Source organism: Melanostigma gelatinosum, assembly GCF_949748355.1.
Source record: "Melanostigma gelatinosum genome assembly, chromosome: 2".
Lineage (NCBI taxonomy): Eukaryota > Metazoa > Chordata > Actinopteri > Perciformes > Zoarcidae > Melanostigma > Melanostigma gelatinosum.
In genome coordinates, this window is record NC_136635.1 from 33369347 (window position 1) to 33383384 (window position 14038).

A 14038-nucleotide genomic window follows, 5' to 3' on the forward strand; every position below is an offset into this window, starting at 1 on the left:
CTCACCTCCTCACTCCTCCTCACCCTCCTCACCCTCCTCACCTCCTCACTCCTCACCTCCTCACCTCCTCACCCTCCTCACCCTCCTCACCCTCCTCACCTCCTCACCCTCCTCACCCTCCTCACCCTCCTCAACTCCTCACCTCCTCACCCTCCTCCCTCCTCCTCCTCACCTCCTCACCTCCTCACCCTCCTCACTCCTCACCTCCTAACCCTCCTCAACTCCTCACCTCCTCACCCTCCTCCCTCCTCCTCCTCACCTCCTCACCTCCTCACCCTCCTCACTCCTCACCTCCTAACCCTCCTCAACTCCTCACCTCCTCACCCTCCTCACTCCTCCTCCCCTCCTCCTCACCCCTCCTCACCTCCTCACCCTCCTCACTCCTCACCTCCTCACCCTCCTCACCTCCTTCTTCTTCTTCTTCTTAATTCTACGTGTCGTTCTGGAGGAAATAAATCATGTTTGTGTTATTTTTTGTTTGGTTTTGACTTGTTGGTTTTGTTTCCTCCCACACACATTTACCCTCCAGTATCAGCTCACATCTGACTGTGTGTGTGTGTGTGTGTGTGTGTGTGTGTGTGTGTGTGTGTGTGTGTGTGTGTGTGTGTGTGCGTGCGCGTGTGTGTGTGTGTGTGTGTGTGTGTGTGTGCGTGTCACTGCTTGAATTCCCAGTGTCTCTTTGATTGACAGGTGCTTTTGAGCGGAGGACATGCTGCTGTTGAACCGTAGAGAGTCATTTTTTCCGCGACGACGTCGTGCAGCGTTCACACCTGGAAGCTGATCCGGTCTCACCTGAGGCCGTCATGATGAGTGAGAAGCTACTGGTCTGAGGCCAGCTGAACTCAACTCAGCAGAATCCTGAATCAGCAGAATGCTGAATCAGCAGAATCCTGAGCCTCACTGTTTACTGTGAACCAGGTCTGAACAGAAGCAGGTAAACAGGTAAACAGGTGACAGCTGTTAGCATCGTTAGCTGGCTGCTAACAGCAGGCTAACATGTGCATGCCTGTAATCCTGGTGGTGTGCTGTAGCTGTTACCAGAGTCGGTGTGATTGTCTTCACCTGTCCAGCAGACGACGGGTGGGGCTCTGATAGTGAGAATGTAGTGAATGCAAGAAATCTAAAGACAATCAAAGAGAAAAATCTGGATCAAATGTAAAAACAAAGCTTTTATTCTGAAAGGATTTCGAGTATAAACCTGTTCGAAGAGGTTTGGTTTGTTTGTGAGGACTGAACACATTCTGACAACATGACGAACCAGGAAACAGAAAGAACAACGAGTCCGACTGGACGGACTCGTTTTACATGTTGAGGCTCAGAACCAGCAGCTGGTGTCTTCTACTGATCCACAAAGATAATACTGCCTCAACTTACTGTACTTATATACGCCCCACCTCCACTGATACTGTGGGTACTGTAGTTTATACAGTACTAATGTAGTGGGTACACTGTACAGTATTACTGTAGAATGGACAGTAATACTGTAGCATGTACAGTAATACTGTACAATCTACAGTGTACAGTAATACTGTAGCGTGTACAGTATTACTGTAGCTTGTACAGTCGTACTGTAGCGTGTACAGTATTACTGTAGCTTGTACAGTCGTACTGTAGCGTGTACAGTAATACTGTAGCATGTACAGTACTACTGTAGCTTGTACAGTAATACTGTATCATGTACAGTAATACTGTAGCTTGTACAGTCGTATTGTAGCGTGTACAGTGATACTGTAGCATGTACAGTACTACTGTAGCTTGTACAGTACTACTGTAGCATATACAGTAATACTGTAGCATGTACAGTATTACTGTACAAGCTACAGTGTACAGTAATACTGTAGCGTGTACAGTGATACTGTAGCTTGTACAGTCGTACTGTAGCGTGTACAGTAATACTGTAGCATGTACAGTACTACTGTAGCATGTACAGTATTACTGCTCCACGTCTTGAACGACGCAGCAGGGACTTGAACCCTCGACTCTGGCAGCGCGTGCCGGTCCGAGTCTCCGTGGGTCACCTCAGAGGGGGTCGCCCTGCACCCCCCCCCCCCGCCACCTTCCCCCCACATCTTCAGCCAATCAGAGAGCGGACCAACTGGGTGAAGGGTGGCGGTTAGGCCCGGCAGCTCGCTGCTGTTGCTCAACCCGCCGGCTCGGCCAGGCCTCAAGCCAGCTCGCCTCGTGTCAGTGTGTGTGTGTGTGTGAGAGTGTGTGTTTGTGATTGTCAGTGTGTGTGTGTGTGTGAGAGTGCGTGTGTTTGTGATTGTATGTGTGTGTGTGTGTGTGAGAGTGTGTGTCGACCTGCTCCCCGGAGGAGGAGTTTCAAAACTTGCTAATGCAGAGTTACTGCAGCTCCATCATGACTGACAGACACATAAAGATACAGGGATTAATGAAGCGCCGCTCACTGTGTGTGTGTGTGTGTGTGTGTGTATGTGTGTGTGTATGTATGTGTGTGTGTGGGTGTGTGGGTGTGTGTATGTGTGTGTATGTGTGTATGTGTGTGTGTGTATGTGTGTGTGTGTGTGTATGTGTGTGTATGTATGTGTGTGTGTGGGTGTGTGGGTGTGTGTACGTGTGTGTGTATGTGTGTGTGGGTGTGTGTGTGTGTATGTGTGTGTGTGGGTGTGTGGGTGTGTGTACGTGTGTGTGTATGTGTGTGTGGGTGTGTGTGTGTGTGTGTATGTGTGTGTGTGTGTATGTGTGTGTGGGTGTGTGTGTGTGTGTGCGTGTGTGCGTGTGTGTATGTGTGTGTGGTCTCAGTTGACTTTGTTGTACTTTAACAGCATCGAGGGGCAATTAGCTGTCGAGCCAGCAGTGAGCACATCCACCCCATCAGACAAACAATAAACAATAAATACAATATAAACATTAAAGATTGAGTTATTGTATATATGTGTATATATATATACATATTCATTAGGCGTGTAACGGTTCACAGAATTCACGGTTGGGTTGGGTACGATACAGTGGAGCCACGGTTCGGTACGTTTCGGTACAGTAGAAACTATAAATGCAGAGAAATGTACTTGATTTTAAAATATATTTAATCATTACAACTAACATCATGAAGTTATTCTTTGACTTTGAACAATGATGGAACTATACCTGAGTGACTCATCTTCTGGGGTGTCTTCTTAGCAACACATCAGCATAAAAAACAGAAACTGCTCCTTAATGTTATGTAGTATTGTTACTTACATCTTGCAAAAGAGATTTTTCATCTCAATGGGACGACCTGCTTAAATAAAGGTTTTAAAAAAAATTATTATTTAAAAAAAATATTTTTTCAAACGTATTGTTCGGTTCGTCATGCGTACCGAACCGTGAGCCTCGTACCGAGCGGTTCAATACGAATATGCGTATTGTTACACCCCTAATGTGAATGTATATATATAAATACATTTATATGTATTACATATAAATGTATACATATATATAAATCTATATATATACATTTATATTCTAATGTAACGTGGCCTATGACTCAGATAAATGATAATGATAATATTGTAATGTTGTGCCCTTGTTAGTGTTCCTTAATGAGCTCCCTCGTTCCCTCCCTCCGCTGTTTGTCTCCTCGTTGAGATGATTCATGAGCAGTGAGTCTGTCATTTATTCAAAAGTTAATTTACTGTCTTCACCAAATGACTTTAATGCTCTCACATGTAACAATTCCTTTCATTCAATCGTGTCTAGTCCACAAGAATTAATCATCTTCACGGTGTTGCGCCATGTTTAATGATCACTGAGCTACGTTTCCAAGGAAGGAGAAGAAGACGAGAATAAGAAAAAGAAGAAGAAGAAGAAGGAGGAGGAGGAGAAGAAGAAGAAGAATATTGATTTTTAAATTCCTTTTATTGTTCCAGGAGACACCAGATCACTGTCACCCCATCAATTCAAAATAAACAAATAACACTCATCCACCCACAGAACACACCAACATCTCACACATGAACACTCAGCTTTTTACTTCAGTCATCGGTCTAAGTTGAACTTTCAACCTCAACTAAATGTTAAAAAGTACGACTGAGACTCAAGAGGAGTCTTAGATTTCATCTGTCCAATAGTTTCCAGTCAGTTAAACTGGATCATCCCCTCCCATTACATTACATCCCATTACATTACATGACATTACATCCCATTACATTACATTACATCCCATTACATTACATCCCATTACATTACATTACATCCCATTACATTACATCGCATTACATTACATTACATCACATTACATCCCATTACATCCCATTACATTACATTACATCCCATTACATTACATGACATTACATCCCATTACATTACATTACATCCCATTACATTACATTACATCCCATTACATTACATCCCATTACATGACATTACATCCCATTACATTACATTACATCCCATTACATTACATCCCATTACATTACATTACATCCCATTACATTACATCGCATTACATTACATTACATCACATTACATCCCATTACATCCCATTACATTACATCACATCCCATTACATTACATGACATTACATCCCATTACATTACATTACATCCCATTACATTACATTACATCCCATTACATTACATCCCATTACATCCCATTACATTACATCGCATTACATTACATTACATCCCATTACATCCCATTACATTACATTACATCCCATTACATTACATCCCATTACATCCCATTACATTACATCCCATTACATTACATCACATTACATTACATTACATCCCATTACATCCCATTACATTACATCCCATTACATTACATCCCATTACATTACATTACATTACATCCCATTACATTACATCACATTACATTACATCCCATTACATCCCATTACATTACATCCCATTACATAACATTACATTACATCGCATTACATTACATTACATCCCATTACATCCCATTACATTACATTACATCCCATTACATTACATGACATTACATCCCATTACATCCCATTACATTACATTACATTACATTACATTACATCACATTACATTACATTACATCGCATTACATCCCATTACATTACATCCCATTACATAACATTACATTACATCCCATTACATTACATCGCATTACATTACATTACATCCCATTACATCCCATTACATTACATTACATCCCATTACATTACATGACATTACATCCCATTACATCACATTACATTACATTACATCCCATTACATCCCATTACATTACATCCCATTACATTACATCACATTACATTACATTACATCCCATTACATCCCATTACATTACATCCCATTACATTACATTACATTACATCCCATTACATTACATCACATTACATTACATTACATCCCATTACATCCCATTACATTACATCCCATTACATCCCATTACATTACATCCCATTACATAACATTACATTACATCCCATTACATCCCATTACATAACATTACATTACATCCCATTACATCCCATTACACTACATTACATTACATCCCATTACATTATATTACATCCCATTACATTACATCCCATTACATTACATTACATCCCATTACATCCCATTACACTATATTACATTACATCCCATTACATTACATCCCATTACATAACATTACATTACATCCCATTACATTACATTATATCCCATCCCATTACATTACATTACATTACATTATATAACATTACATCCCATTACATTACATTATATCACATTACATTACATCCCATTACATTACATTACATCCCATTACATTACATTATATCCCATTACATTACATCGCATTACATCCCATTACATTACATTACATCCCATTACATTATATCCCATTACATTACATTACATTACATCACATTACATCCCATTACATTACATCCCATTACATTACATCCTATTACATTACATTATATCCCATTACATTACATTACATCGCATTACATCCCATTACATTACATTACATCCTATTACATTACATTACATCCCATTACATAACATTACATTACATCCCATTACATCCCATTACATAACATTACATTACATCCCATTACATCCCATTACACTACATTACATTACATCCCATTACATTATATTACATCCCATTACATTACATCCAATTACATTACATTACATCCCATTACATCCCATTACACTATATTACATTACATCCCATTACATTACATCCCATTACATAACATTACATTACATCCCATTACATTACATTATATCCCATCCCATTACATTACATTACATTACATTATATCACATTACATCCCATTACATTATATTATATCACATTACATTACATCCCATTACATTACATTACATCCCATTATATCCCATTACATTACATCGCATTACATCCCATTACATTACATTACATCCCATTACATTATATCACATTACATTACATTACATTACATCACATTACATCCCATTACATTACATCCCATTACATTACATTACATCCTATTACATTACATTATATCCCATTACATTACATTACATCGCATTACATCCCATTACATTACATTACATCCTATTACATTACATTATATCCCATTACATTACATTATATTACATCCCATTATATAACATTACATTACATTACATTACATTATATCCCATTACATTACATTACATCCCATTACATTACATCCTATTACATTACATTACATTACATCCCATTACATAACATTACATTACATCCCATTACATTACATCCCATTACATTACATTACATTATATCCCATTACATTACATCCTATTACATTACATTATATCCCATTACATTACATTATATTACATCGCATTACATTACATCCTATTCCATTACATTATATCCCATTACATTACATCCCATTACATCGCATTACATTACATCCTATTCCATTACATTATATCCCATTACATTACATTACATTACATCCCATTACATAACATTACATTACATCCCATTACATTACATTATATCCCATTACATTATATTACATTACATCCCATTACATTACATCCCATTACAATACATTACATTACATTACATTATATCCCAATACATTACATAACATTACATTATATCGGACAGTTGAACGGATTTCAGGCGATGAGCCCCGCCCCCTCTCCGGCACGATTCGCGCGAATCGCGCCTCGTTTGGTGTGAACACGGCATCAGACTCAGTTAGACCCCTAACTGTCTTAAAGCTGCCTTCTCTCTAGTGTCCACCAGGGGGCGACTCCTCTGGTTGTATAGAAGTCTATGAGAAAATGACAACTTCTCTCTTGATTTATTACCTCAGTAAACATTGTGAACAGTGGCGGCTGGTCAATAGAGGGCAATGGGGCATGGCCCCACCATGAGCCACACAAAAAAACTAACAAAAAAAAAGAATTATAATAATAATAAATGATACAAATTGTCAATATTTGTGTTTTTGAACTGTGGAATGTATCCAGTAATATGTGTAAAATGTGATATCTGCGCAAAATATATGCTTTTCAAGCTCGTCCTCTCTGTCTGTGCACGACACTCTGAGAACGCGCAGCTTGGGGGGCCTGATCGTTTTGGCCCAAAAGAGGCGGGTCTATGAAGCAGTTTAGCCAATTGCTAATTCAAGATATAAATGAGTGACATACAATTGAGCCAATCAGCGCCCTCAAATAGATTCAGCGTGGGGCAGAACGATCAGACCCCCTCGCTGCGCGTTCTCGTCAGGAGAAGTCTCTACAGGCGAGCACTCCTCCTCCAAGATCCGTTTGAGAGGAGAACTTTGAGGAGATTCTGCAGCCAAAGAGCTGATATCAGATCAGCCTGACCTCACAATCAGACAGCAGACTCGCGGGAAAGGGAAGCAGTACATGAAGCTTCTGTACTAGCTGAACACCAGACAGGTTAGCTAGCTGGATGACGTCATGCTAATCATTTATTCAGCTTTAAAACAACGGGGACGGATCCAGCACGGACAGTTACAGGAGTGAGGGATGAGGAGGTAAGGAAACATGAGAACACCAGGGTAGTTAGTGAGGGATGAGGAGGTAAGGAAGCATGAGAACACCAGGGTAGGGAGTGAGGGATGAGGAGGTAAGGAAGCATGAGAACACCAGGGTAGGGAGTGAGGGATGAGGAGGTAAGGAAACATGAGAACACCAGGGTAGGGAGTGAGGGATGAGGAGGTAAGGAAGCATGAGAACACCAGGGTAGGGAGTGAGGGATGAGGAGGTAAGGAAGCATGAGAACACCAGGGTAGGGAGTGAGGGATGAGGAGGTAAGGAAACATGAGAACACCAGGGTAGGGAGTGAGGGATGAGGAGGTAAGGAAACATGAGAACACCAGGGTAGGGAGTGAGGGATGAGGAGGTAAGGAAACATGAGAACACCAGGGTAGGGAGTGAGGGATGAGGAGGTAAGGAAACATGAGAACACCAGGACACACATGAGAACTCTGTCAAGCTACATATTAGACAAAGTGAACATCTTTTCTTCTACATAGTTGTCCTCAGTCTCATCTGCTTAACTTGGTCATGGAGGCATCAACATGTAATAGAGATGTTAAATTAACAGTGAAAACTCATCATCGCTTAATTTAACATCAGTATTCATAATTACACTTCATGTTTACTTCTCCTGATCTTTACCTCCTATAACAAGGTCCATAGGGGCATCTCAATAAATGAACATGTTATATTATATTATATAAGTGTTATTTACTGATTGTTTTCGTGTTGGAATACATGTTAAATATTTAACTGCCAAGTAATAATGTGTGTTTGATACTTTAATTTTTTTGCATTAAATCATACTGGGATGTTTGCTGAAATTGATAGGACGGCCCTAGAACATGTTCCACCAGCCGCCACTGATTGTAAACATGAGTTTATGTCTCAATCTCTAGTTTCAAGTCTTCTTCAATACAGCATGATGTTCATTTTGTACATTATGGTCCATTTAGAGTCACACAGACCATAAAGCAGGGGATGCTTTAGGGCGGGGCTACACGCTGATTGACAGGTCTCCACAAACCAACGAGAGACGAGGCGTTCAATGACGCCCTCGGCGTGCCGTAGAAAGGACAGCTGCTGTCTCGCCCCCTCAGAGCCTCTGAATGTCCGACAGCAGTCAGACGGGTTATGAAACGTCTAACGGACACAAAGGTCAGACGGCGGTATGATGACACTCTTATATCAGGCCGACACGCTGCCAACTGCTGATAACACGACGCGGGCTGAAACTCTGCAGATCAGCCTGAGATTAAGTTCATCTTCTGAACCACCAACTCGTATTTTAATTTGTGAGCTGAGCTGATTGAGCAACAAAGTCCAGAACCTGCAGCCAAAACCTGGTTCAGGATTAAACTTCAGCTCTGAGGAGGAAACTTAACTGAAGCAAACATCGAACCACATGACATGAGGAATATGAATATATTCATAATAATAGTGTAATATTTGGTGCATGTACGTAAATGCACTTCACTATATTTTACTGTACTTTAACTGTACTTTACTGTACTATACTATACTTTACTGTACATTAACTGTACTTTACTTTAACTGTACTTTACTGTACTGCAATGTACTGTACTATACTATACTTTACTTTACTTTAACTGTACTTTACTGTACTATACTTTACTGTACTATACTTTACTGTACTATACTTTACTGTACTATACTTTACTTTAGCTTTACCTGTACTTTACTGTACTGTACTGTACTGTACTGTACGTTACTGTACTGTACTTTACTTTACTTGACGACTGTACTTTACTTGACTGTACTTTAACAGTACTTTACTGTACTTTACTTTAATTTAACTGTACTTTACTTTAACTGTACTTTACTGTACTTTACTGTACTTTACTTTAATTTAACTGTACTTTACTTTAACTGTACTTTACTGTACTTTACTGTACTATACTTTACTTTACTGTACTTCACTGTACTATACTATACTTTACTTTAACTTCAACTGTACTTTACTTTAACTTTACTTTACTATACTATACTTTAACTGTACTTTAACTGTACTTTAACTGTACTTTACTTTAACTGTACTTTACTGTACTTTACTGTACTTCACTATACTATACTTTACTTTACTTTACTTTAACTGTACTTTACTTTACTGTACTTCACTATACTATACTTTACTTTACTTTACTTTAACTGTACTATACTTTACTGTACTTTACTTTACTTTGCACTTTGCTTCACTAGCTTTAACTAAGGACTTTACTTACTAAATGATGAACTCAGTGAAATTTGACTCATGTCATCGATAGTGATGTCATCATTAGTGATGTCATCATTAGTGATGCGCTCAGGACCATCACAAGGTTCGAGTTTCTTATTGAAGTACTCAGCACCAACCAATCACTGATCTGGAGGAGCAGGGCCTCACGTGAATCACAGGTGAGGTGGAGTTGCTCTCTCACGAAAAAAACAACAAAAATATTAAAGTTGAATTCTACAAAAGATAAAGACAAGAAATCATGTAAATGAGTGTCAGGGTCGTGATGCGTTCACTGACACGGGAAATCAGAGAGTTAATCACTGAGAGCCAATCAGAGAGCAGGAGCAGCTTCACCCGGTCTGACACACACACACACACACGCTCACACATACACACACACACTCACACACTCACACGCACACACACTCACACACACACACACACACTCACACACACACACACACACACGCTCACACATACACACACACACTCACACACACACACACACACTCACACACACACACACACTCACACACACACACACACACACTCACACACACACACACACACACACGCTCACACATACACACACACACTCACACACACACACACACACACTCACACACACACACACACTCACACACACACACACACACACTCACACACACGCACACACACTCACACGCTCACACATACACGCACACACACTCACACACACACATACTCACACACACACACACATACTCACACACACACACACACACACACACACACACACACACACGCTCACACATACACGCACACACACTCACACACACACACACACACACACACACTCACACACGCTCACACATACACACACACACACACACACCCATACTCACACACACACACACTCACACACACACACACACACCTACACACACACTCACACACATGAGGTAACATTTAGCCTCCACTACTGAACTCGTCAGGACAGACAGACAAGTCGAGGACACATGAATGGCTCAAGTGTTGCTCAAAGGTCCCTGGGCAGTCGTTAACCCCTCCACAGACCAGCAGACCCCCAACCCAGACCCTCTGGTCTCTGCTGTGTTGAGGTTAAACTGCTGCAACGCACACACACACGATGTAGGACCTCAAACCACCTCCACTCTGGGCTGCAGTCAGTACAGAGGGGACAGAGGGGACAGAGGGGGACAGATGGGACAGAGGGGGACAGAGGGGGACAAAGGGGGACAGAGGGGACAGAGGGGGACAGAGGTGACAGAGGGGACAGAGGTGACAGAGGAGACAGAGGGGACAGAGGGGTCCAGAGGGGTCCAGAGGAGTCCAGAGGGGGACAGAGGGGGACAGAGGGGTCCAGAGGAGACAGAGGGGTCCAGAGAGGGCTAGAGGGGGACAGAGGGGGACAGAGGAGACAGAGGGGTCCAGAGGAGTCCAGAGAGGGCTAGAGGGGGACAGAGGGGGACAGAGGGGTCCAGAGGAGACAGAGGGGTCCAGAGGAGTCCAGAGAGGGCTAGAGGGGGACAGAGGGGGACAGAGGGGTCCAGAGGAGACAGAGGGGTCCAGAGGAGTCCAGAGGGGGACAGAGGGGGCTAGACGATAATTGACTTTTAAAAAACAATCAAACGAACTACGTTGTTGATGTGGACATATCTCTGTCTCTGTGTCTGTCTCTGACAAGCCTGGCAGAGCAGGATTTCCCATGATGCCATGCAGCATCCTCTAAATGAACAGAACCTCCTGAACTGTTGAACAGAATCAAACTGATCCTCCAGAGAAGTTTTCTTCTCCATGATTAATGATGATTAATGATGATTCATGATGATTCATGATGATTCATGATGATTCATGATGATTCATGATGATTCATGATGATTCATGACAGCTTCTCCTCTCCACCAGTGAATCATGTGACCTCATCAGTCATGTGTGACACTTCTTTCTGATGCTAACGTTAGCTGCAGCGCTAACCTTCCCTCCTGCCAGGCCGCAGACGCTGAGTTATGGATCCGTTTTAATCGGAGACAAACTGAAGCGATTATCCACATCCCATAATTCATCTGTGCTGCAGCAGATTCCACCAGGTCACATGACCACAAACCAGCCCCTCTATTGGCTCACATGAAGAGAATGTTTTTAAATGTTTCTCTTCACACCATCTCATTTAAATGTAGTGTGTCCGTCATATAATAAAGTTTATACAACATGCTGCTGCAGAAATCTGTTAACTTTAGTTTCTTTAAGTTATAATCTAAATCCAACTGAACATTCTGTTACAAGCAGGGCTTTAAATATATAGATATATAGAAATATATATATTTATATTAGTGCTGGGCAACGATTAAAATATTTAATCGCGATTAATCTCATTGTTATGGCAAAGTTCAGTAATGAATTATAAAGTAGTGTATTGTGCACTTTTATTTTGAAAGTGCTGCTATATGAACTAAAGGGCAATAACATTTGGTTCACGAGATGCAGGCAGCATGTTTCATACTTAATGTGAATATAATTCATACTTTGTTGGCATCTTATTCTGAAAACCGGATGTTGTCTCACGTTAATGTTTCCGCTAACTTTTAAAGTCCTTCGCTCCCGATCTGTGCGTTTGAATGTGTTTACGGTGAATGTCAGCGTAGAGCTGCACTAACATGTGAGTGTGTGTGAGTTTACCAGCGATGTCCAGTCGTCTCCAGGCAGAGCAGCGGAAGCCTTTTCTCTACGGCAACCCTGAAGGGACATCATATCTCCAATACAAAACCATAAACATGAGACAGGCTGACTACAGGGTGTTTGCTGGCTTTATCCCACTGTTCTTGTCATCCTCTTGTTGTTATGTATGTATTGTCTCTTGTCTTTCAATAAAAATAAAACAAATTATAATTATAATACATTTTAAAAATGCGTTAACGCGCGATAAAATAATTGTCGGCGTTAATTAATGAACGCGTTAACGCGAAATTAACGCGTTAACTTGTCCAGCACTAATATATATATATATATATATATATTTACATATATGTCTTCTTGTGTTTTTTTATATAATTTTACGCAGCAGTAAATTGGCAGATTTAATGTTCAGAAACACAAAATGTTGACTGTTTGAGTAAACTAATCTGACCTGATCTACAATAAAGACTAATAATGTTTCATCTTTATCTTCTTCTGATTGGGATCAAACTCGTTGGTCATAAAATCCCAAAGCAGGAGACAAATTGTCCCTTATTGACCCGCTAAGGACTCTGGAGGACTCTGGAGGACTCTGGCGGACTGCTGGTTAACCAGAACTCTATGTGGAGGTTTAGGGTCAACAGCTCTGTTTGTCTGATGGATCAGACTGAGACAGATTCACCTTCAGCCCAGTTCAGAGTCCAGACAGAGTGTGTGTGTGTGAGTGTGTGTGAGTGTGTGTGAGTGTGTGTGAGTGTGTGTGAGTGTGTGTGTGTGAGTGTGTGTGAGTGTGTGTGAGTGTGTGTGTGTGAGTGTGTGTGTGTGTGTGTGATACGATATCGTTCAGTTTCATGTCTCCGTTTATTTAACACTAAAGAATAAATCTGTGAATTGATCAAATAAATGAATCAATGATCAATCATCGTTATTTCTACTTTGATATTTTAGATGAAGACACATTTATTAAATATGACATCACTTCTGTCATAAAGGCAGTGATGTCATCCTCAGATCAGAGAGCTGATTGGTTGATCAGGTGAAGTAGGTCAGTGTCTCTTTGTGTGGAGACAGTCTGTGTTATCAGGAAGTGATAAGACACAAAGCAGCTTTCGGACCTGTCTGTCTCACAGAGAGACAGGTCTCCACTCTTCACATTAAC